Here is a 26,066-nt window from a genome sequence, read left to right on the forward strand (position 1 = left end):
AAAAAACTTGTTCTATAACAAGGTAAATTTAGAGTATTTTTAACTCGAAAAAAACTGTATAAAGGCGGTCATTTCGACGATTTTCTGATTTTGATACACTAGCGGTGGTTTTAAATATTCTTTCCGGTGGCTCTTACCCCCCTGAAAAAACTTGTTCTATAACAAGGTAAATTTAGAGTATTTTTAACTCGAAGAAAAACTGTATAAAGGCGGTAATTTCGACGATTTTCTGATTTTGATACACTAGCGGTGGTTTTAAATATTCTTTCCGGTGGCTCATACCCCCCTGAAAAAACTTGTTCTATAACAAGGTAAATTTAGAGTATTTTTAACTCGAAAAAAACTGTATAAAGGCGGTCATTTCGACGATTTTCTGATTTTGATACACTAGGGGTGGTTTTAAATATTCTTTCCGACAGCTCACTTTTATGCTTAGCTGAACTAATTCCGCTACGCTAACGTCAGGAAAAAAAATATATTTTTTTTAATGTCGTTCATTTGAACGTTCGAAACTTCAGGTACATACTTTCATGTACTTGAAGTTACGAACGTTCATATGAACGAAATTAAAGATTTTTTCCCCGAATTTCGTTTTGCCTAAATCATTTAGGATGACAAAAAATGATATTGCATCGGAAGAAGTTTTCGAAATTTTTATTTTTTGAAGGGTTGAATACCCTTACAAATCACCCATTCTTCAAACATGCCAAACACAATTTTGGTCGTCGATATTTGAAAATATTAAAACCTAAAAAATTCTCTTTTTTATCTCACTAATTATAAAGTGGGTGAGCATGTTCGGCAAAACTTCTAAAAACCACCCTTAATATATCCACATCTAAAATGTTAAAAATGACGATTTTGATTGTCGATATTTAAAGATATAAAAACGTCAAAAATTCTTTCTTTTATCTCACTAATTATGGTTTTAATTGATGAGATATTCACTTTATAATTGATAAGATAAAAAAAAGAGAATTTTTGACGTTTTTATATTTTCAAATATCGACAATCAAACTTGTCATTTGGAAAATTTTAGGTGTGGATATATTAAGGGTGGTTTTTAGGGGTCTTGCCGAACTTTCTCACTCCTTGTATAATTAGCGTGACAAAAACAGAGAATTTTTGACGTTTTTATGTTTTCAAATATCGACAATCAAAATTGTCATTTTTAACATTTTAGGCGCGGATATATTAAGGGTGGTTTTTAGGGATCTTGTCGAACATTCTCACCCACTTTATAATTGATGAGATAAAAAAAGAGAATTTTTGACGTTTTTATATTTTTAAATATCGACAATCAAACTTGTCATTTTTAATCTTTTAGATGTGGGTATTGTAGGGGTGGTTTTTAGGGGTCTTGGCGAACTTTTTCACTCCCTCTATAATTAGTGAGATACAAAAAGAGAATTTTTGACGTTTTTATATCTTCAAATATCGACAATCAAAATTGTCATTTTTAACATTTTAGGTGCAGATATATTAAGGGTGGTTTTTAGGGGTCTTGCCGAACTTTCTCAACCACTCTATAATTATTGAATTAAAAAAAGAGATTTTTTGACGTCGTTATGCTTTCAAATATCGACAATCAAACTTGCATTAGGCAGGTCTAAATACTCTAAATAATGGGTGATGTGTAAGGGTAGTTAACCCTTTAAAAAAATTTTATTCGACAATTCTTTCCGACAGAATATTTTTTTTGTCGTTTTAATTGATTTAATAAAAAAAAATTGAAAAATAATTTTTTTTAATTTCGTTCAAATGAACGTTCGTAACTTCAAGTACATTTTACTTTCAGGTTTTTACTAAAGAAGATTAGTAGAACTATAATCACTCGATTTTTAAAAGCTGCAAAATTAAATTTAAATTTAAATAATTATACACTTAGAATACATCTGAGAGTAATAAATCCATTACATTTTTGAGCCTCAGAATTTGGAAAGAAATCACAAATTAAATGAATTTTTAAACTAAACATTTAGTTATTAAAATTTAAATTAATTAAATTGAAATATTTTCATCGAGCATTTGTAAATCAACCTGTTCATATAAAATGTGTAAAACGAAAAAATAGAACAAAAATATATTCAACAGAGCCACAGAGCAATATTTCATCACTTTTCCGAGTATATCTTACAGCATACTTTTTTCCGTGAAAGGAAGTATTTTGTAAAAAAATTTCTATTTTGTGAGGGAAAACAGAATATTCGTCCTTTTAGATTGAAAATTCAACTTCCTTCTTAAAAAAATCAATGATGATTTTAATCTTTATTTTTGAAAAATTCGACTATTTGGTTGGAAATTAATCTTTGTAGGTAGAAAATTCAAGTATATGTTTAACATTTGAACCATTTTGTTGGAAATTTTATAAATTCCAAATTTTTGAACTTTAACCTGAAATTCTTTTATTCCGTGTATAAAGAATTCTTTGTTAAAAATGTTACAAGATTTAAATACAGGTCTTCAATATTAATAGTCAGTGAAAACGAAAAATTGGCCAGGAAAAAAATCAGAGAATGTTGAAAATGAAGGTTTGCGGCTACCCAGTGACAGAAAATAATCCCTATTTTCATTAGTAAGTAATGAGGCTTGTTACACTCGCTAAATGTCCCAGTGGTTACCGAGCGGAGAGTTATTGAGAGTCACCGATTTGAAAGTCCCTCCTACTCTCCCGTTGGCTTATATTGTCGAAAATGGAACGTAACGTAACGCGTTGTCGAGGGGCTTTTAGCCAGAAATAATCGATGAGCGAGAGCGCTCACTGGAAATGCAAAGCGGGCCAGTATAATGCGCGGTCAAAGCAGAGCGAAAACAGTAATCCATCAATGCATCCGGAGATCGAACGGGCTTCCATCACTAATCACTAATTAGTCAATTAGTTCACGCAATTTTGCTAATAACGGACGCACCTGGTGCTGTTGCATCAAAATCGGCGACGCAGTCACCGTATTCGTATGTGTATACGATAATGTTTGAAATGTGTCTCTGGTATTTCAGTTACAATTCGTGCCATAATGACTATTGTTTCGATAAACTTAGTACTTTTCGCACATGAAACCCTCAGTTTATCGAGTGTGTTGCGAACAATACTCTACGCAAACCTCTGGCAATTGAATGATTCTTGCTGTCAGTGTTCCTATTATCTTCGTTGCCATAATTACTGTCTGACTGATATTCGCTGATTCAGTGTTTACCTTTGCGAAAATTGAAGTGGGCACGCCCACCTTCCTCGTAACACCGATTTAAGTCCGCCCCTTCAGACGTCCTCTTGGTAACTCCGCCCTGTTGATCCCCACTCCTGCGGCAGACCATGTATACACGTCTGCTCTCTCCCCTTTTTATAAAATGACACGCCCCGTTTTTCCTTACTCATGTGGAAGATCCTGTACCTTCTAACTTTAATTAACTTATACACGCCTTCTATTATTTTAGTAAACTTAGCAACTATCGAAAATTAAACCGCCAGTTGACCACGTTTCTCCCCAAAATTATTCTACGCAAACCTCTAGCAATTGAATGTTTCTTGCCCACTTTACTCCCAATATTGATATAAGTACGCCCCTTTAGTTTCCTCCTTCGTAACTCCGCCCCTTTAGACGCCCACTTGGTAAGTTCGCCCCGTATTTTTCTCCCCTCTCCATAAATTGACACGCCCCTTTTTGTCGCAGTCAAGTGCATGATGGGGGGGGGGCTACAGTTAAAGGTGGGATCCGAACTACTAGAACCTCGGTAAAAGTATATAGAAAAATGTTCAGAAATACCGGCGCAGGGAACAAACCCCGGACCTCTAACGTGATGTCCGACCGCCTCACACCTAAGCCACCGAGGCTTTATTATTTTATTATTCTTATTATATAATATTGCATATATACGACTGAAAAATATTCCGTATTGCAAAGGATCGATTTATTTTAGACCACTCATAATCTTTGAATGCCAATAATATCTTTAAAATCTCTTTAAAAATGTATTTGAATTCTATGAAAAGCCAATGAAATCTCTTGAAATCCCTTGACATCCTTGGACATATTTTTAAGTCCATTCAAATCTTTTAAATTGGTTGAAACCTCTTGACATTTGTAAAAATCCCTTCAAATTTTAAAAATAGTTAGAGCTACTATAAAACTTGTTGACATGGCTTTAAATTTTTGACATCCCTTCAAATTCTTGCAAGTTTGTTAAATAATTTAAAATCTTAAAATCCTTTGAAAGTTTTGTTGAATTCTTCACAAACATGAAAATTGTAGAAATCCGTGTAAATCCTTTGGCAGGAAATTTGATTTATTCCGTAAAGAGGAATCATTTGAAATCCCAAGATTATAAATGAAATTAATCGTATTCATTGAATTTCTCTAAAAATAAGTTATCCTTAAAATAGTTTAAATCCCTAAAATTCCTTCAAATCTCTTGGAATCACTGGCGATTTATTGAAGTCCTTTAAATTTTGTGACATTCTTTAAAATCCCTTTGTACCCCTTATATTCTTTGGAATCATTAGCAATCCCTTAAAATATTTTAACATCCTTTAAAATTTAATTTAATTTATTTTTCGAAATTCAATAGAAATATTGTTTAATCCTTTTAAATACTGCAAAATTCTTTAAAATTCCTTTAAATTGTTAAAAGCTCTAAAAATCTTTGGAATATCATAAAATACCCAGATATGTTTGTTCTACTTTCTGGGTTTTTTTCTCCATTAATCTACACCAGATTGCAGCAGTAATTAACTCTTCAAATTTTCTTTACATTTTAATATTAATTTTATTCTTATTATACTATTTTGATACGTTTTATTTTTACCTCATATCATCGAAGTAAATTTAGTATTCAATTTCAAACAAATTTTTATTTTAAAAAATAGCAAAAAATACAGGCAGCAAGAATTGATCCCAGACGTTCCGCTTACAAATCCGGAGCGCTACCGCCTGATCTAACCAGCGGTCGTAACAAGTTCGCATCGCGGTCCATGTAGAATGCGTAGATTTGTGAAAAGCTGTTTTTTCTCTAGAATGGCTAAAAAGCGCATTTTATCAATTGATCATATCGTGAGTTTGCTAAGGACCTTGAGTTATTTTGAATTCAATCATCAATAATTAAAGTCAATGAAAATGTGACAAACTCTTTTGAATTTGAATAATTTTCAATGTCATCAAAGAATCTGCCATAGTTTCGCTAATATTTATTAAAGATAAATAAGTGACGCTCAGTCAGGCGAGGTATCCTCTGTTTGATAATTAATAAACATCCCACTCCTTTGCATAATTAGCTTGGAATCTACGAATTCCAATTAGAGAAAATTTGCCAGCAGCTGTCGTCTATATTCCCTTCGACAATATTAGTATCGCGAATGATAATAATTCGAAGACAGTTAACTTATACATTGTTCAGTATTTAATTAATATTTGTTATTAATTTTGGATTTTAAATCAATATAAAATGTTTCCAGCGCATTTATATTGGGATCTCTCGAAGTAATTTCCACTTTTTTTCAATCAATGCAGGCACTCATTTTCCTATTCCCTTGTTCCCCTTTATAAAGTTTGCCCCTATTTTCAAAAAACTTCCCCCTTTCCCCCCTTTTTTAGTTCTTTTTGCGTGAAGGGGAATTAAATTAATAGTAGCCAATCAGAAAAATCCAACTACTTTGGTTAATAATTTAATTATTTTATTAAAAATTTAACTATTTAGTAAAAAGCCAATCTTCCTTGGTGGATAATTCAACTATTTTCGAAACTTTATCTATTTGATTGAAAATTCATCATCAAATTTATCCTCTTGGTTGAAAATTAATCTTTTTGTTTGACAATTTATTTCTTTGGGTGAATCTTTTACTTTTTTTTTTTGCAAATTCATTTTTATACGACTAAAATTTATTTTTAACTGCAAAAAATAATTTTATTTTTGGGAAAATTCATCTTTTCGGGTTGAAAAATCAATTATTTTCTAAAACATTCTTTTTTGCAGCTTTAAAACTCATTTCTTTTATCGGAACTTCATCTCTTTTTTGAAAAAAAATCTTTTGACTTGAAATATCAGAAGTTTTGTGGTTCGATTGCCAATGGAGTGAAGATGGAGTAGGATCCTTTTTTTCAAGAAATAATTTTAATTTAAAAATATTATTTTCCATCTAGTCTTATTAAGACGTTAAGCATTTTTTGTTCTTGAAGATTCTTAACTTAATCGATATTGTGTAGATTTTCTGCCTTCATGGTTTGGAGGGTTGATCTACTGTCGGTAAGGTACAATCTCTGATGGTATAGCAGAAAAATTAAAAAATTATAAAATAATTACTTGTACCATTAACATCTAGCTAAAAATTAGCGTTATGTTCTTGAATTGAGAGTTCTTATTCTGATCCCTCTAATAGCTTCATTGGAAAAGCACCTGACCGGAAATCAAAAGTTTTGTGGTTCGATCCCCAATGGAGTGAAGCTGGAGTATGATCCTTTTTTTCAAGAAATAATTTTAATTTGAAAATTCAACTATTTGATTGAAAATTCATGTATTTTTGCAAAATGATCTTTTTTGTTTAAAATTAAGTTTTTAAACTGAAAATTCACCTATTCTTTTTTTTGTTCGTCTTTTTGGTTAAGAATGTAAATATTTTGTTGAAAATTCGTTTTTTTTATTGGCAAACACTTTTTTGAACTGTAAATATAACTATTCCATTTTGGGTCGAGAATTTATCTTTGCAGATTAAAAATGCAACTCTTTGGTTAAAAATTGACATATTTGGATGGAAATTCACCTTTCCTGGTTAAAAATTAATTTTCTTCTTGTAGAAAATTCATCTTTTCGGATTGATAAGTCAATCATTTTCTAAAACATTCTTTTTGTCAGCTTGACAACTCATCTCTTTTGTTTGAAAGTTAATTTTTTTAAAGAAAATCTTTTGGCTTGAAAATTCAGTTATTTTATTTCAAATTGATCGTTTTTGTTTAATATTAATTTTTTAAACTGAAAATTCAACTATTATATTTTTGGTTAATCTTTTTGGTTGGAAGTGCATGTGTTTTGCTAAATAATAATCTTTTTTAGAAAATTAATCTTCTGCTTTAAAAATTGATTTTTTTTGCTAAAAATTTAACTATTTTGATTTAAATTCCTTTTTTATGGTTAACAATTATATTTTATAACTGTAAATATAAATATTATATTTTGAGTTGAAAATTCATCTGCGTAGATTGAAAATTCAACTATTTGATCAAAAATTCAATGACTTGGATGGTTGCAAATAAACTTTTTTATTATATTTTATTTCAATATTAATTTTATTCTCTGTTTTCGTTTAAAAAAGGCACTATTTAGTTAAAAATGCCCTCGATTCTGAGATCCCAACGTCGCTAGTAAATTTTTATGTTCGCGGATACAGACGTGTAAAGCTTGGTGGAAACGTAATGACGCGAGGGGAGGCGTCACGTCGCGGAAAGCTTCGTTAAAAAGTTAGCGACGCCTGGGGACGCCTCGGGACGCCCATCGAAATCGGGAAGGCGTTCGCGCGAGGAGCAGACGCTAAAGTGAAATACGAAGTACTTAAGTCCTTGAACTTTACACAGCAAAGGGGAATGCGCTTAAGTTACTATCTCGCTCCTCTGCAGACCTTACATATTTTATTTCGAGAGCCAAAGTCGCTTTTCAACGTTTTCTGCATGGAAGAAAAATAAATTTATCAGGATGTCTTCCGCGAAAAAAAAACCGAGAAATGATCAGGATTTTTCTCTTGAATTGAGGATTATAAGTTAGTTTGCGTATTCTTGTTTGATCTATCACATGTCATGACTTTGTGAAGCTCTTCACCGGGGGTGATTGTTAGAGTGATAGATCAGGGACCTTTGTCACGGAATAATAATAAATGAATAAACAAATTAGAGGTCATTTACAATTTACGTAAGCTGCTCTTCTGACATTTTCACCCTCCCCTGCCCTTATAAAGTACCGCACTATTTGCCCCCCCCCCCCCAATTTCCCAAAGATTTTATAAACTAGAGGAACGGAAATACATTTAAAATATGAACTCTGCTAATTAAATAAACAGGGAACTTTAATAAACTTAATTTTATAAAATAAACTGTGTTAATAATAAAAATTTGTTTTACGAACGTACTAATTTTCTTATTTCTCCACGGGTTAACAATGTTATTTTGTTCAAACTTCGTCTTTTTGGATTAAAAATTAAAGAATTTGATTGCATTTTTTTCGTTTTTGACAAAACATTTTCTTAATGAAAATTCACATTTTTTAATTGAAAATTCAACTGTTTTGTATGAAATCCTATTTTTGATTCAATAATTGAACAATTTGTTAGAAAATAAAATTATTTGGTCAAAAGTTGAAAAACTTGAATAAAAATTTATTTATTTAGTTAAAGAGTTATTTCTTGAACTGAAAATCCAGACTCTTGTTGAAAATTAGTTTCTGTTGGTAGGAAATCAATTGTTTGTTAAAAATGCAACTCTTTGGTTAAAAATTAATCTGTTTTATTTTCGGCTTCAAGCATGTTGTTGAAAATTTGTATTTTTTTTTTATTAAATTCAACTGCGTTTCATTTGGAATCAAAATCTATTTTCGTAGAAATATCAACAATAGTTTGTTAAATAATTGTATTTTTAGGTTAAAAAGTGAACTCCTTGATGGAAAGTTGAACAACTTTCTTTTTAATAAAACATCATGCTTTTGCTTAAAGATTCATAATTTAAGTTGAAAATTCAACAATTTAGTACTGAATTAAACGTTCTAGTTAAAAATTGATGTTCTTTGTTAAAAATTTTTTTTTGGTATAAAATTTATTTTCTATGTTAAAAATTCATCTACTCAGTTGCAAATTTCCGTTTATTGTTAAGAATTTTTTTTTTATAGAAAATTAATATTCATTGTTGAAAATTCGTCTTTTTTATTAAAAATGTATCTCTTTTGTTAAAAATTAATTTTTTGTATAAAAAATTAAACTAGATTATTGAAAATTTCTTTTTTTGATAAAAATAATTTCTTTGACTGCAAATTCAACAATTTGGCTTAAAATTAGACAGTCTGGGTTGAAAATCATCTCTTTAGTTGAAAATTCATATTTTCTGGTGTAAAATTCTATTGTTTTGTAATGAATAATTTTATTTTCTGTATTAAGAATTCGAAAATTTAGTAAAAAATGTAACTATCTGTTAGAAAATTCAAATTGTTTTTTTTTTCTAGAAATCGTATCTTCTATGTTGAAAATTTAACTATTTGTTTACAAATTTATGTGTTTTGTTGAAAATTTGCCTTTTTTGGTAGAAAATCGATATCTTTCTTAAAATTCAACTATTTGGTTTCAAATTTATGTATTTTGGTGAAAATTGATCCTTTTGAATAGAAATTTAATCTTTTCTGTTTAAAATTCCTTTTTTTGTGGAACATTTATTTTATTGATTAAAAATTCAACTATTTACTTACAGATTTATGCATTTTGTTAAAAGTTCGTTTTTGTTAAATCATTTGTTCCATTTTGTTAGAAAATAATTCTGCTTTGTTGAAAAGTCGTCTCTTTGATTAAAATATTAACTGTTTGGTTGGCAGTTTAACTGGTTGGTTACAAATTAATATATTTTGTTCAAAATATCTCTTTTTGATAGAAAATTAGTCTTCTTTGTTAAAAATATGTCTATTTTATATACAATTTATTTTTTAATTTAAAAATTCAACTATTTTGTTACAAATTTAAGTATTTGGTTAAGAATTCGTCTTTTTGGAAGAAAATTAATCTTCCCTATGGAAATTTCATCTTTATGGTAAAAAAATTGATGTATCTTGTTAAAAACTCGTCGTTTTTTGTTCACAAATTTATTTTCTCAATTGAAAAGTCAGCTACTTACTTAAAAAATATTATTTTTTTAGAATTTGTCTTTTTTTTGTAGAAAATTCATCTTTTTGGTTCAAAATTCACCTTTTTGTACAAAACTCATCTTATTGTTTGAAATTAATTCTATTTTGGCCGTTTTGCGGTTAATACATGAGAATTTATTTGTTTGGTTGGAAATTCTACTACTTTATTGAAAGTAGAACTAATTTTTTAATTACAAATAAACAAAAAAAATCTTACCATCCCCTGCCTCCTCCCCCAAAAAATTCCCTAATCCTCTAATGTATCCAATTTTTGTTAAAAATTTTTATTTTTCCCTTAACTGATTTAAAAAAAGTGATTAAATTCAAAATTTGTCATTTTTATTTAAACGCTTGGTTCTTCGAATTTATTTCTAAAATTACTTGTATTTAATGTCGGGCAACAGGAAAAAAATTTCTATCCAAATATTTATATCGGAAGGTTGCCGTTCAAACATGCCGAATAAATTTTTAAAAACTTGCAAATTATAATCTTGAGAAATAGGAATCTTCGACTTTTGTTGTAGTTTTCAAAGTCTACAAATTTAAAACCTATAAATTTGGAAAATCGTTTAAATTATAAGTTTCCACCATGATGTAGTTTAACTTTTAAACAAAACAACTAATATTAAGTTATGCAAAGGACGTTAGGAAAATCGAAAATTTGAAATGTTCCTTCCTCGCTTGCCAAGTGCAAAACTTTCTAAACTTATCAAACAATAGTGTCAGGCACTTGAGACCAGTTAAGTCAAGTTTCCACTTTGACGAGACATTTTCTCGAAATTTGCCTGCACTTGGTTGGTAATTAGTCTCCGTCTTAAGCCCGGGTGGTCATAATTCGTCCAAAATGTTAGACCCCCATTGTGTTAACAGCTGCACCAGCGCCACCTGGCGCATATTTCTTGACACTGAAGACCAGTATATGTAGAATCCTCTAGGAACTTGCGCCTATTTACGAAAATTAATTAGACTATTGTTATCAAATTATTATTAAATTTATTTTGGTTTTAACATTTCTGTTGAATTGGAAGGGAGGAAATTTTGGTTGCGATTGTTTTTTTTTTCAGAATTGGAAGGGGCAAATTTTTTCCTTGGAACATTTTTGTAGTAGAAGGAGGGCAATTTTTCTATTTTTAACATTCATATGGTGTGTAAATTATTTAAGCGTTTGAATTAGAAATTTCTGAATCAACATTTTTGCAAGCTCTAATTTTAAGAGTTCAAAATTCAAATCAATTCCAGTTTGAGTGCTTTAGTTTGCAGTTCAGTTTTGATCACTTTAAAGTTTAAATTAAACCATTTTTAGTTTTCATAGTTTCAACTTTTTAATTTCAATGGCCGTGAAAAATTTGTTTGAACCGAGAAATAACCGGGAATTTTTTTCTTCCATTAAAACGGTCACCATAAAAACTCCTCCTTTTTATAGATACTAAATATATATCGAGTTTTAAAAAAAAATTTTTAGAAACATTTTTTTGAGTAGAAACTAAAGGGAAATTTTAGACTCCCATGTTATAAACAATACAGGACTAAAATTCTAGTCTTTGAATGCCAGTTGTCAGGGAAATTGAAAAAATTTGGTTGCAAATTCAGCAATTTTGTTGTTAAAATGTCATCCTTATTGGTTGTAAACGCAACTGTTAAAAATTCAACCATTTTATGAAAATTTCTTTTCGTTCTAAACATTTTTCTTGCTGGACATTTCTCTTTTTGGTTTGAAAATTCAACTTCTTTTTAAAAAATGTAATATTCTTGGTTATAAATGCAACTGTCTGGTTCAAGATTAATCTCTTTCAGTTTGGAATGAACTTTTTTTAAAAATTACATTGTTTTATTGAAAATTTAACTGTTTTCTATAAATTCGAATTTTTAATCGGAAATTCAACATTTGGGTATAAAATTGAAATCTTTGGTCAAAAGCTGAACTACTTTGTTAAAAATTGATTTTTTAGTAGAAGTTTAATTTTATAAACTTGTATTTCTATTTTCTGTTTTCAGTTGCTTTCTCCTGCCGATTATATTTTTAGCTGAAAATTCAATGACTTGGTTGAAAATGTAACATTTTTGTTAAAAAGTTATCCTTTTTGGTTGGAAACTCAACTGTTTTGTTTAAAATTTTATCTAGGTTGAAAATGAACTTTTTTGATGAAAATTTATATTTTGGTGTTAAAAATTTTGTTGAAATCTATTTCCTTGAATATTAATCTATTAAAAATTTTTTTCTTTTCGATTTAAAAAGTCACCTCTTTTGGTGGAAACTGATCAGTCGAATTTTCAAAAAAATAATTGAATTTTCAATTCAAAAAATTAATGTTTAACCAAAATAAAACGAATTTCCAACTAAAATTATGTATCTTCAACAACAAAATCAACTTTTTAGAAAGTGGAAATAGTTGTGGTAATATATCATATTTCAACAAAAATATATTTTAGTTGAAAATAAAAAATAGTGGGTTATTAACCAACAATAATTAATTTTCAACAAAATACTAGATAAAGCTTACTAATATATTATATATTATATGTACATTAACTTATATTTATTTAATACAAATAATTTAATATAATATACTATTTTATTAAATAATACATTCGTAACTAAAATAGATTTTTTTTCATTTTGTTTTGCAACAAAAAATTTATTCTGTACATTTTAATTCTCCAATACTTGAATTCGCAACAAAAATAGGTGAATTTTCAACTAAAGAGTTCAATGCGTAATAAAATAATTGATTTTCTTCTAAAAGAGACGAATTTTCAACAAAACATATAAATTTTCAACTAAATAGATAAATTTTTATTCAAGAAAGTCAACTTTTTAAAGAAAATTACGAATCTTCAACAATATATTAATTTACACCTAAAAATAGTTCAGTTTAGTTGAAAATTCTTCTTGTAGGTTGGAAATAAAGTTACTTGGTTAAAAGTGAGACTCTTCTGTTAAAAATTATTTTTTTGTTTGAAAGTTCATCGTGTTAATTAAAAATTCATTTCTTTGTTTAAAAATGAGCTATTTGATTGAAAACTTTTTTTTCTTCACAAGAAAGGGCATTTTTTAAACTGAAAATGTAACTGAATGTAATTATTCGATTTTTATTTAAAAATTCATATTTTTTGGTAGAAATTATTCTTTTTGTTGGAAAATTGATCTTTTTGGTCAAAAATTCAATTATTCTATAGTTAAAGATTCATAATTTTAGTTAAAAATTCATCTTTCTGTTTTAAAATTCGACTATTCCAGTCAAAGAATAATTATTATTAACTATTCCAGTAAAAGATAAATATTTTTTTATAAATAGGTTTTTTTTAGGAATGTACTTTTTTACTGAAAATTTAACTTTTCCAATTCAATATTAAATGGTTTTAGTTGAATCTTCGTCTCTTGAGTTGAACATTAATTTATTATTTAAAATTGAATTATTGAGGTATCTGTTGACAATTCATATTTTTTAGTACAAATTAATTCTTTTAATTGAAAGCTCATCTTTTTGGTTAAAAAATCAACTGTTCTAGTTAAAGATTTATCAGTGAGTTTGAAAATTGAACCACTTTGTTGAAAATTGATATTTTTTAATAGAGAATTGAAGAATTTGTTTAAAAATTAATTTGTTTTTCAATTCTTTGCACTGTTGTGTTAAAGGATACTTAGAATGAGCATCATGAATTAAAATGAATGTTTGCGTTTGGCGGCAAATATGAATGTTATTTTTGGTTGACCGGAAAAATTGAAAAACTTGACCGACAAAACAGGAAAATGAACGTAAATTTGAAGTCGTCCGTCGAATCGCCACCCTCTCTCTGGATTGAGTCTGAGACCTGAAAGTTTAAGTCAGTATCAATCAAATTTAAGTTAATCAAAGTTGAAATCGAAATAATTTGGTCTTCGACTGAATAAACATTTTTCATACAAATATTTAAATTGAGAAACGAGTTTAAACGAAACGTCTGGTCGATTTTGTTGACTCAGAAATTCGCGATGGGCAAATTAGAGAGTTTCTCTCGTAATGTTGAAGGGCCAGAATGATGAGTGGGCAGGGTGAAGCTAGAAATAGGATGGGTGGTGGGTGGGATTTTAGACCCAGCGAGAAGAGTCCCTCCTTACTCTGCAATCTTGAGACTTACCTGACTGTTTAGTTTTGAAGAGAAACAAGATAAATAACAGAACATACAGAAAGTTGTATCATTATTGCATAGTTAGGAACTCACTAGTTTGCAGCCTTGGAACAACCGTTCGCAGTCTCAACAAAGACGTATTGTTCGATGGGTTCTATTTAGCTGGCTGGTTATATTTACTCAACCTAACTCAACATTACTCCGGCAAAGACTCCGCCAGATAAAACAACTCCGATTCATGAGAGACAAGGAAAATTTGATTTTTTAAGATATAATCTTGATGATAAGGTGGAAAAATTGAAAACTGAAGGGTTTTGAAGACAAATGTTATTTCGTATTGAGAAAGACACTTTTTTGAACGTTTAGACTATTTCTTCACTTTTTATTGAAAAATATTTATGAACTTCTTTGCATGCTTTTTATTTGTGGGGAGGGTGGGGGTGTCGTAACGTTATTTGTGAATCAACAAAGAAGTTCAGCCTCAACTAATTAGTTAAATTTTTAACCAAAAATATGAACATTGAACTTAGAAGATTAATTTTATTATTGATGTAGGTTTTTTGACCAGTGAAATTAAATAATAGTTTAAGATGTTCATTTTGTTTGTCTACTTGGTCACAATCAATATTATTAAAATATTGATTAATTTTTAAGATTGTAGAGCATCAGACCTGCAATCTGAAGGACCTGGGCTCATATCCCAGTGGAGCTAGAGAGCGTTTTTTTCACAATCTTAAAAATTAATCGATATTTTAAAAATATTGATTATGAGCAAGTAGACACAAAAAATTAACATCTTAAACTATTAGAAAATGAATGTTCTATCCAAGAAGATGAATTCTCAACAGTAAAACAGTATTTAAAGTTCCAATCAAGTATACAGTTGCATTTTAAACCAAAAAGATAAATTTTCAAATCAGAAGATTAATTTTCTATGTAAAAAAGATGAGTTTTCAACAAAGCAATTAATTTTTCAACAAAAGAGATTAATTTTCAACAGAAATGATGAATATTTAATCCGAAAGTATTTTTAACTGAGAGGAATTTTTTCTACTAAAGAAGACAAGTTTTCAACAAAACAGATACATTTTCGACCAAAAAGATTAATTTTCGGCACACAAAAAAAAAATTACTTTTCAACAAAATAGTTAATTTTTCAAACCAAAGAGATGACTTTTCAACTGAAATGATGAATCGGTATCCAAGAAATTAAATTTTGATAAAGTACTTTAAGTTTCAACCAAACTTAATTGAATTTTCAATCAAGAAGAATGATTTTCTAACAAAAAAATGACGATTTTTTAACAAACTAGTTCATTTTTCAACCAATTAGATGAATATTCAACTGAAATAATAAATCATCAACCAAAAAATTAACTTTTAATAAATAAATTAAAGTTCGACCTAGTATTGTTTAATTTTTAATCAAAAAGATAAAATTCTAATAAAAAATATTAATTTTCTACTCCCTAAAAAGAAGAATTTTCAACAAAATAACATCCGTTTTTCAACCAAAGAAATAATTTTTCGATTCCAACAAAAAAGTTCATTCATAAACCAAAGAGATTAATTTCCAAATGCAATGATGAATTATCAGCCAATTTTTGTTACTGAAAACTAAAAAAAATATTTAGTTAAAAATATATGTATTTTGTTGAGAATTCGTCTTTTTTAGTAGAACCTTCTTTGTCAAAAGTTCTTATTTTTTATTGAAAGTCGAACTGCTTTGTTAATTAATAAAAATGTAAATATATAAAAATAAGAAAAAAGAAATGAGAAACTGAGAGAAAGAGATGAATATTGAAAAGAAGGAAAAGTAGAAAGAAAACGGGAAGAGTAAAGAAAACAGAAAACCAAAATAATAGGAAAAATGATAACTGTTATTAGAAAATAAATGATACAAATTAAAAACAGATGTAGTTACTTGATTAATTTATGTAAATAAAGGAGCCTAATAATACGCAGATATTTTTCTAACGATTAAATTGTTCTTAAAATATTGCTTGAATATTGAAAAAATGAAATAATTGAATTTAATCATGATTATTCTTGTGATAATTTGAAATTTTGGTTTCAAATTAAATCAAGGGGAATATTCTGATTGTACGTTCCTGAGATTAAAAACACTGCATAGTGTCTTAACAGCGTGACACAACATTTTAAAGTGAAAGAATTCGAGGTGGGAGTAACTTAGATTAGATAAAAGCAGACTTTTATTTTTACTTGTCTACCAGAAATATGAAGAGTACGTCACTCTTTCGCTACTGTCATGATCTCAAATGATAAAACTAATGCATGGCTAAAACACAACAAATAATTTTGTTTGTGGATTTAAGCCTATTTTATTTACAAATTATAAACCAAATAAAATCAGGTATTTGAAAGATAGCATGCCATTAAGGTTCTAAGCCACAAATTTTATGAAATGAAATTATTGACTCAAAAAATCGAGAAAAAAAATTCTAAGACACATCGCGACAAAATAATTTTTTCATAATCTTTTATGATTGTTTTTTATTAGTACAACATGAGGACCCAACTAAGGGTTAGGGCTTAGGGCCTTTTTTAATTTTAAAAATTGGATTTTTTATTCTCGTCAAAATTTTTGTTGTCACACCCATGCACGCCTCAAGCGAAAACAAACTTCCTTCTCCATTTTCTAGAAACCTGAATATTTTTTTGAACAATTTTTTATATTGGTTCAGCAATTCAAAAACTTGAAAGTAAAATTTTTATTTTATTTTTTTTCGAAAATTTAGTTTTTTATCTTCATCCAAATGTTTTTCACGTTCTAACACAATTTTTTTTTATCGATTCAGCAACTCAATAGTTTAAAAGAAAAAAAATTTTGTTTTCATTGTAAATTGAATTTTTTAGCATCATCTAAAGGTTGTTTCACGTTCAAACATAAGACTCGACCGAAAAAAACTTAATTCTCCATTTCTTGGAAACCGAAATATATTTTGCGAACAAGCTTTTTTTTCATCGACTCAGCAACTCAATAGCTTAATCAATTTTTAAATTGTGAAAATTGAATTTTTTATCATCATCTAAAGGTTTTTTCCACGTCCAAACATACGCTGCGGCCGAAAAAAAACGTCCTTCATTTTCTCTAAACCTAAATAAATTTGTTGAGCAAACTTTTTAGGATCGATGCAGCAACTCAATAGCTGTCAAGAAAAGTTCTTTTTCTTCTTTAAATAAAAAATTGAGTTTTTTGTCAACATCTAAAGGTTTTTTTTCATGTGCAATTACGTAATCAATTTGTTAACATATTCTTTTATTATTAACAATTTAAGTAGCTTAAATTCAAAAAAAGGTTGAAATTTTTTTAGTTTGAATTTCCCGCCACAAAATTTCGAAAAAATCATATATATTGAAAATGATTGAAAGAAGTCCTGTGCAAATTTCAGATTTTTTCTAACGATAGAAACAGACAAAAAAAATACAAGCGAAAATTGACGTTACCCCCTATAACTTATCCAATTTAGCGGCTAATGGTTTAAAATTTTGGAAAAATTTTGTTTTGATTATATGCATTAAAATGGCTGGTTCAACATTTAATTACCAAAGAGATGAATCTGCAACTGAAAAAACGAGTTATGAAGAAAGTAGCGTTTTTAATCGAAATACATGCATTTTCAAATCAAAGCGACAAATTAGCCAGTAAAAAAGATTTTTCAGTCAAGAAAGAATTTGTTTTTCAACTTGGAATTGGAATTTTCAAACCAAAAAGGCGAATTTTCTACAAATCAATTGAATTCCCAACGAAAAGAATAATGTTCAGTTTATTGAAAATTATTAATTTTTTTTTGAAATTGAACTGTTTTGTAGAATTGTCGTCTTTATTGTTTAAAAATTGCACAATTTCGATCAATTTTTGTCCTGATTTCGTCCTGACTGAAAAATCAGGGACTACAAGGTTTCTTTTTAATAAAAGGTAAAATCATAAGAAATAATTGGCACAAGCAAAAGTGAACAAAAATATGAGCTCAAAACGAAAAATTAAAATTTAAGAACTTTTTACATTTTTTGGCTTGAAATTTGGACTTTTTTGTAAATTTTTATAGAAAAAAATGGTACTACATGCTACATAATACAGTGAAACTCTTCAATAGCCCTCCCTTCTATAGTCCTTCCAAGAATTGACGCCGCGCCGCAGGTAGGTATAGCAGGAGCTGCGCGGGGCCGCGGGGTCTACGGTGGTCACCCAGGCGAGCACTCAAGCGTGAACAAACAAAAGCGGAGCGGGCTATAATGAGTTCGTTCCCTCCCACCGTCAGCCCCAAAATCGGCGCTATATAAAGGTTTCACGGAACCTATACATTTTATTAAAATCGGTTTAAAATGTCTGAAATGTAATATTTAAAGGAAAATTAAAAGTGACACGTAATTTCTACAATTTGGAAAGTTTTTCAAAAATATTTTACCACAATGTTTTACATACATAACAATATTATTTGCCCCAATTTGAAGAACATCGCTCTCATGGCTAACAACTCTGACATTCATAACTTGGAACCTCTCTACTACTATTCAAAATCTTAAAAATATTTTTGATTACGCGTTTATTCTTATTTTAATTTTTAGTATTTTCACACAAAATTTCATAATTCCTATTTTTTTCTGATTGCAGATAATCTGATTGAGGGAAGGATACCTACATCCAGAGGGTAAAGAGTCAAAAATCGAGGAAAAAATCTCGAGCATTACCTCCCTCTAAAAAGAAAACAAAAAACAGTTTTAAAAACAGACACCTTTAACAGAGTGTGTGATACCTCGTGTGATAAAATCAGTGCTGATAAGAGTGACAAAAAAAGGTCCGGAAGGTGGGAGGTTCTGATAACGTTTACCCAGAGGCAGAATGGTCGTGCGAGGCTCGGCGTTCAGTCTTCGAGTTCAGGTACCCTGGGCGAGATCGTTTCCGTCGCTCGATCAAATCGGATCACGTGCTTACTTCCGGTAGTGTGGCGGCGCTGAATCTGTTTTCCGAAGAGTGGAAAAAAGTGGCGCTCATCGCCGAAGAAGTGGTGGCGGAGAGGAAAATAGTGCTCGAAAAATAAAAGGAGCACCATTGACTTGTTCAAGCTCAAGTTTTTAATTTGACGCTTTAGGCGCTCCACGTTGCCGAGTTTCGAAGAGGTGAGGACTAAAATTAAGAAAGACTTGCGGAAATTGATAAGAGAGCATTTTTAACATCTTCATTTAATTTTAAAGTTTATTTTTATTTTATTAATTAATTATTTTGTTATTATTTATTTGGGACGACTGAAAAATCCCCAAAAAATTAAATTCCTGAATAATATGATTCTATAATAAAATAATAATAATATAATAATAATACAATATTTTTTGCAAGGCTCACGAAACGTCGGCAAGATTCGTAGTTATGCACATGATTGAAACCCGAAACGCCTCATTTTTATTATAACGAATCATCGTGGAAGCATTAAATCTATTGATAAAATTCCCGACAGAAAATGACCATATCATAAAATATCCGAAATAGAAAATTCCCCAAATATAAGCAATTAAAATTTATTTTATAAATGCAACAAAATTTCAATTTTAATATAATTTTAACTATGAAAATTTAATTAATTTTATGAATACAATTTTTTTTAATTATTTATATTAGGGAATATTATATTTTGGCAATTTTCTCGTTAGAATATTTTCTAATTCACCAGTTTTCAAGGAATGTTACTTTTCGGGATCTTTCCGTCGTCCCTTTATAATATTACCGAATTTGAAAATTCCCAAATAATAAGATTCCCCAGACAAATTTTGTTATGTGTAAAGTTTTTAAAATTATTTTTTGAATTCGAAATAACAATAATTGAAAAAATATATGTGTTCTGTAATTTACCTTTTATATAATTTTTATAAAATTAATTATATTGTAAATTCAAAGAATAATTGTTAAAAAAAGGCACACATAAAAATGTATATAATAAAAATATTTGATTATTGTATTTTTAATAAATAAATAATATTTATCAAAGAACAATTTTTTAAATATCCAAATTAGGCAATTTTCTGGTTCGGATCTTCTATTATTCGGACATTTTTCTATTAAGAATTTTATTATTCGGGTATTTTCAAGTTCGATAATGTTATAAACTCTTCTGGAAATTGCCAACTCGGAATTTCTATATTCCGCCATATTCGAATTCGGGGATTTTAAAGTGTCGGAAATTTTATTTTTGGAGATTTTCCAGTCCCAAAAATTGTTTCTTATTTAATATGATTTTTTTATTATAAATACAATAATCTATCAAATATCTTTATCAAATAAAATTTATTTTTAATGTTTACATTTTTTATGTTTAAATTTTCTCCGAACCTAATCAGATTTTCCAAACAAACTTTACAGGATTCAATTCAGCACTGATTAGTCTCGAAGTTTATTGTATTTTTTTCTAATTAACAATTTGATTTTTGAGAACATGTTTTTTAATTAAAAAAAAATGCTTTGCACATATTGAAACAAACATTTTCATTCAGAAATATATTATTTACAGTTATTGTTAGCTTAAATAAAAAAAATCATTTCAAACAACAAAATTTCTTTGAAAATATTTTTTTTTTCAATAAATAAATAATATTTTACGAAATCCAATTTTTAATTCTATAAATTTGGCAATTTTCTGTCCGGAATTTTATTTTTCGGACAACACGGTAAAACAGCATTCTTAACTTCTTTATTTTAGTTTAAAGTTTATTTTTAGTATTATTTTCCATGCATTTCTTTTAGTTATTGTTTTTTATTTATTAATTTTTGAATTCATATTTTAAAGTTGATTCTCTTTTTTTACATTTGTCATTCATTTTTCTAACATGCATATAAATTTTATAAAGTTAAACAAACGCTGAACTTTATTAAAATTCTATTCTTTTGCTGAAAATTCAATCGTGCTGTAAACATATTTTCTCTTTCCTCTAACAGTATCGAATCTTTTAATTTTTTATTAAAAATGTTGGTTAAAATAGAATTAATTAATTTTTTAAGAGAAAATTTAACTATTCTACTGAAAGAATAATTTTATTAACTTTTAAAAACAATACATCAAGATTTAAAAAATATTCTTTTAAACAATTAATAATTTGAATAAATAACATCAATCAAAATAATTTTATTTGTAATTGAAAATTGATCTTTTAGTTAAAAATTCTTTTTTTTTTTTTGTTAAAAATAAAAGTTCTTAATGAAAAATGTAACTTTCATTGGTTGAAAATTTTTCTTTTTTTGTAGAAAATTCTCAAAAGTTAAACTATTTGGTTTAAAATTAATTTTTTTAATATAGATTTATGCTATTTTGTAGAAAATTATTATTCTTCTTGGTTGAAAATTTATCTCCCTGTTTAAAAATTGAAAATTTATCTATTATGTTAATTTTTTTGATTAGTTTTTTTTATCAATAATTCAATTATTTTGTTTTTAGTTATGTTTTTGACTGAAAATTCATCTTTATGGTAAAAAATATTCTTTTAGGTTGAAATTGAATCTTCTTAGTTGAAAATTGATATTTTTTATAGAAAATTATTTTTTTTTTGCTTAAAATTAATTTTTTCGTCAAAAATTAATTCCTGTAGTTGAAAATTTACATATTTTGTTAAGAATCCATTTTATTTGGATAAAAATGTATTTTTTTTAGTTGAAACTTCAAATATTTGGTTCAAAATTAATGTTTTTGTTTAAAATTGAACTGTTTTGTGGAAAATTCTTTGTTTCTTTGTTGAAAATTTTTTAAAACTAAAAATGTAACTATTTTATTTGCTGGTTGCAAATTTATATTATTTATTAAAAACCTCCGTTTCTTTGTTTTTGAAATTTGTCTTTTCTTGGTAGAAAATTCATCTTTTGCGTTGAAAATTTATCATTCTAATTAACAAATGATTTCTTTATTTTGACAATTCGTTTTATTTTGTTGAAAACTTGTATTTTTTGGTTTGAAAGTTCATATTTAACTGTTGAAAATTAAACTTTTTGGTAGAAAATTATTTTTTTGAATTTAAAATTCAACATTTTGAATGAAATTATTCTTTATGATTGATCTCATGTGTAAAATTATTCTTATAGTTAAAACAAAAATTTATAATGGTTAGCTAAAATGAAAAATTGGTCAGGGAAACGTCGCTTTTCTTGGGGTTTCACTTTTTCTTTAAATTCATTTTCCTTATTTTTGTCCCTTTTTTATGCATTACACTCTTTATCATCTTTATTCCTTTTCTTCCCCATTTCAAGTATTTTTTTTCTTCCTTTTTTGTTTTCCTTTTTTTTCCTATTTTATTATAGTTAAGACATTTTTTGACTCTCTGGGGTGAAGTAAGATGTGGAGAACCATTGTCAGTGAAAACGGTGCGAGAAAAACGCTCTTGCGTATTCCTTCTAGTACCACTTCAGTCGCTTCAAGTTCCGAGTCCTTGTCGAGAGGCCTAAGGAACAAAGGTACCCTGTACCGGAAACTTCGAGTGGAGAAATCTTCCCCAACTTCCCTTCTCTTATCACTCCTTCCTTTTTTTCACTATTGTACTTTCTGTATTTTCCGTCTCTTTCTCTTTCTTCTTTTTAATCTCATTATTTTCTACCATTATCCTATTTTTATCTCTTCTTCCCTTAAGTCCTTCCCTATTGCTTGTCCTGTTTACTCCCACCCTTCCTCTATAATTTTTTTTCCCTTCTCGTCTTAATTGTTCTCGTCCTTTTTTGTTTTTCTTTATTTCCCTCCTTATGTGATTTTCATTTTCATTCATTCCATTTACTCTCTTTCTTATTATCTTCATTTATTCTCTTTTTAACATTTTCTTTCTCTCCTTTCCTTGAATTTATCCCCTCTCTATCTTTTTATTTGCTTCTCTTTCTTTCCTCATTATTTCCATTTCTGCTTCTTTCCTTTTCCACTAGTTCCCTCTTTTTTTCCTTCCACTTCTCTCATTTTTCTCTGCCTCTTCCTCCTCTAAATGTTCCTTTTTTTCTTTAGCCTGCCCCTTTACCTTTTCTATTCATTTCTTTATTTCCACTTCAATTCATCATTCCTCTACTTTCGTTAATTAAATCCTCTTTCTCTTTGCCTCTTTTCCCCTTATTTTTTTATTCTCTTCCTTTCTTCCTCTGATTCTTTGCTTCGGTTAATTTATTCCCCCTTTCTTTTATTATTTTCATTTTTTTCTTTTTCTTTATTTTTTCTTCCTTTTTATCTATCCTTTTTCATTATTTTCACGCTTATTTCTCTTTCGTATTTCTTTCCTTTTGTAACAATCTCGTCAATTTCCCCTTCTGCTTCTTTCCTTCATGTTTTCTTCCCTTTTTTCTTATTTGTATTGCTTTCCTTTGCTTGTCTTAGTATTTGTCGCCATTACTCCCATTTGGGGACCAGTCAGTCCCCTATTCCCCCTTTTCATGTTTTTCTCCTTTTTCGTTTTTTTGTTTGTCCTTTTCCTTTGATTGCCACCTTTTCCTTCCTCTTATTTTTATTCCTTTCTGATGTCGCTTTCTATTCCCTCTAAATGTTCCTTTTGTTGCTCCAATTATCCATTTCTTTTATTTTATTTTCGTTCTTCATCGTCTTTCTCTTGCTTTTTTATTCTCTTCCTTCCTTTTTCTTTTTAACTTCTCTTACCGTTCTTTATTCTTTTTTCAATATTTTCCTTTCCTCCTTTCTTATATTTCTTCCTGTTTTTTCGTTATTTCTCTTTCTTTTTTTCCTTTCTCCTATTTGTATTGCTTCCAAAATTTCTTTCTCTTCATTCTTAATTTTTCTTTTTTCCTCAACTTATTCTTCTTCCATTTCTTTTCATTCTCTTCTTTCTACTTCTTTTCATCCTTCTTCTTCTTTCCTGGATTTAATCTCCTTTTTCTCTTTTCTTTATTTCGGTTTCTTTTCTTCCGTCATTTTCTCTTCTTGCTTCACCTTCTTATCCTAATTTTTTCTCTTAAGTCTCTGTTTCTTTCTTTATTTTTCCTTCTTTTTCATTCTTGTCCTTTCTCATTTTTGTATTGCTTCCCCAATTTCTCTCTCTTTCTCTTCCCTCTAAGTGTTCCTTTTTTGCTCAACTTATCCTTTTCTTTTCCTTCTTTTCTTCCTTTTTCATCTTTCCTTTATTACATCCCCTTCTCTTTGTTTTTAACTTTTCTTTATTCACCTTTATACTCCAATTTATTCTCTTAACTCTCTTTTCCTTTCTTTCTCTTTTTTTTCTTTTCTTCCTTTTTTTATTATTTTCCTTTCTCTTATTTGAACTGCTTCTCTATTTTTTTCTCTTCCTTTAAAGTTTCTATTTTTTCCTCAAATTGTCATTCTGCCATTTCTTTTCAGTGTTTTACTCCTACTTCTTTTCGTCCTTCTTATTTCCTGGATATAATCCTTTTTTTCTTTACTTTACTTCCCTTTCTTCCGTCCTTTACCCTAATTTCTGATTTTTATTTCTTTTACTTATAATCCTTTATCTCTTCCTCATCTTTCCCAGATTCAATCCCTTTTGTATCTTTTTTATTCCTCGCTTGTCTTATTAATTCTCTCTACTACTCCCATTCAGGGATTTTCGTCAAACCCCTATTCCCCCTTTTTAAAGATTTGACTCCTTTGTTTCTCTTTTTCGTCGCTTTTCTTCTCTCAATCCTCTTCTTTCCTTTGTTTGACCCGCCTCTCTTTTTTTTATTCTCTTGTTTTCCTTTCTTCTTTTTCATCCTCTTCCTTTCTTTTCCGTTTTACCGTTTATTGCTTCACCTTCTTACCCTAATTTATTTTCTTGTCTCTCTTTTTCTTTCTTCTCTTCATTTTCTTCTCCTTTCTTATATAACTTCTTTTCTTTATTTATTTTTCCTTTATTTCATTCTCTCCCCTAGTAAACGTTTCATCCCTTGTCTCTAATCTCCCCTCTTCTGACCCTCTGCCTTCTCTCTTACCATATGTCCTTCAACCCTTCGCGCAGCGTACGCCGAGTTTGTAATTAAACTTAAACTTTTAATTGACTCGTTGTAAAGTAGTTGCCACTCGCGAAAGGCCACGCACGTACACTTTCGAGCTTTCTAGTCAGCACTAAGAAGCTACGAGAAAAAGCGTCCGCTCATGAAGTAACAAACTAGAAGAACTTATTCGGGTTGGGGGCGTACTTTAAAGTTGGGTGGGGGGGGGGTGAGAAAGACAGATGTCCGGGGACAGTTTGGGTTTATTATGTATTACGTGTAACGAGGGTGAGGAAATGAGAACAGGGTAGTGGTGCTAAATAAGGTTTATTATTCGAGACACCCCGCACTGAGGGACACTAATTTTCCTCGTCCAGCAATTTTGGAGGGAAATAGACAGTTTCACCATTCCATTAGTCTTCAGATTCTTGGATTAAATAAACTGCTTCTTCGATTTTTTATTATTTAAATTTTATTAATCATTTTATTCCAAAAACTTCACTTATAATAATTAAATTATTTAAATTTCGCGGGAAAATTTATCGCTTTAAATCGAAAAGGGTGCTTTATTTAAATGGCAAAAGAATTTAAAGTAATAGAAAACATGTTTTTCTTATTAAACAGTGTCTTATTCATGTTTGTAAGAATAATCCCAATTTCTACATTCTTCTAGGTATTTTAAAAATTTTGTAAATCAAAAAGATGAATCTTCAACCAAAAATATGAATTTTTAACTAAATCGTTGAATTTTCAACCCAAAAGATTATTTTTCTACCAAAAAAGACTCATTTTTAACAACGTACATGTATTTCCATCTAAAAAAGATTCTTTTTCAACCAAAATTACAATACTCAAAATGTTGGAAAAATAATTATTGACCAAACAAACATTTCAAGAAAATATTTTTTTCATCCAAAATCATAATTTTTTAACCAAAAATAGAATCAAATTTTTACTTAAAATAATCATTTTTCAAACAAACCAAAAAAAATTCTCAGCAAAATAATTTAATTTTAATCCCAAAAGATGAATTTCCCAACAAAAAAGATACAGTTATAATCAAATTTATAAATTAATTTATAAACCAAATTTTTTAAACTCAATATTATTTTTTCAACCAAAGAAATTAATTCTTAACAAAAAATAGAATAGTTAAATTTTCTACAAAACAAAACATTTTTTACCGAAAAAT

General features: G+C 28.5%; 1 protein-coding gene across 10 annotated transcripts in view; it reads left to right on the forward strand.

The window, feature by feature from the left end:
* The window catches only part of LOC117171515 (CUGBP Elav-like family member 2), a 979,205-nt gene that overhangs the window by 444,736 nt on the left and 508,403 nt on the right, over positions 1 to 26,066 (forward strand). For all 10 annotated transcript variants that reach the window (XM_033358892.1, XM_033358936.1, XM_033358918.1 and 7 more), the window contains one exon: positions 18,602 to 19,107. The gene's annotated coding sequence lies outside the window, so the exon portion shown is untranslated. The remainder of the gene's footprint in view (positions 1 to 18,601; positions 19,108 to 26,066) is intronic.

The sequence above is a fragment of the Belonocnema kinseyi genome, chromosome 1 (genome assembly GCF_010883055.1).
Source record: "Belonocnema kinseyi isolate 2016_QV_RU_SX_M_011 chromosome 1, B_treatae_v1, whole genome shotgun sequence".
Lineage (NCBI taxonomy): Eukaryota > Metazoa > Arthropoda > Insecta > Hymenoptera > Cynipidae > Belonocnema > Belonocnema kinseyi.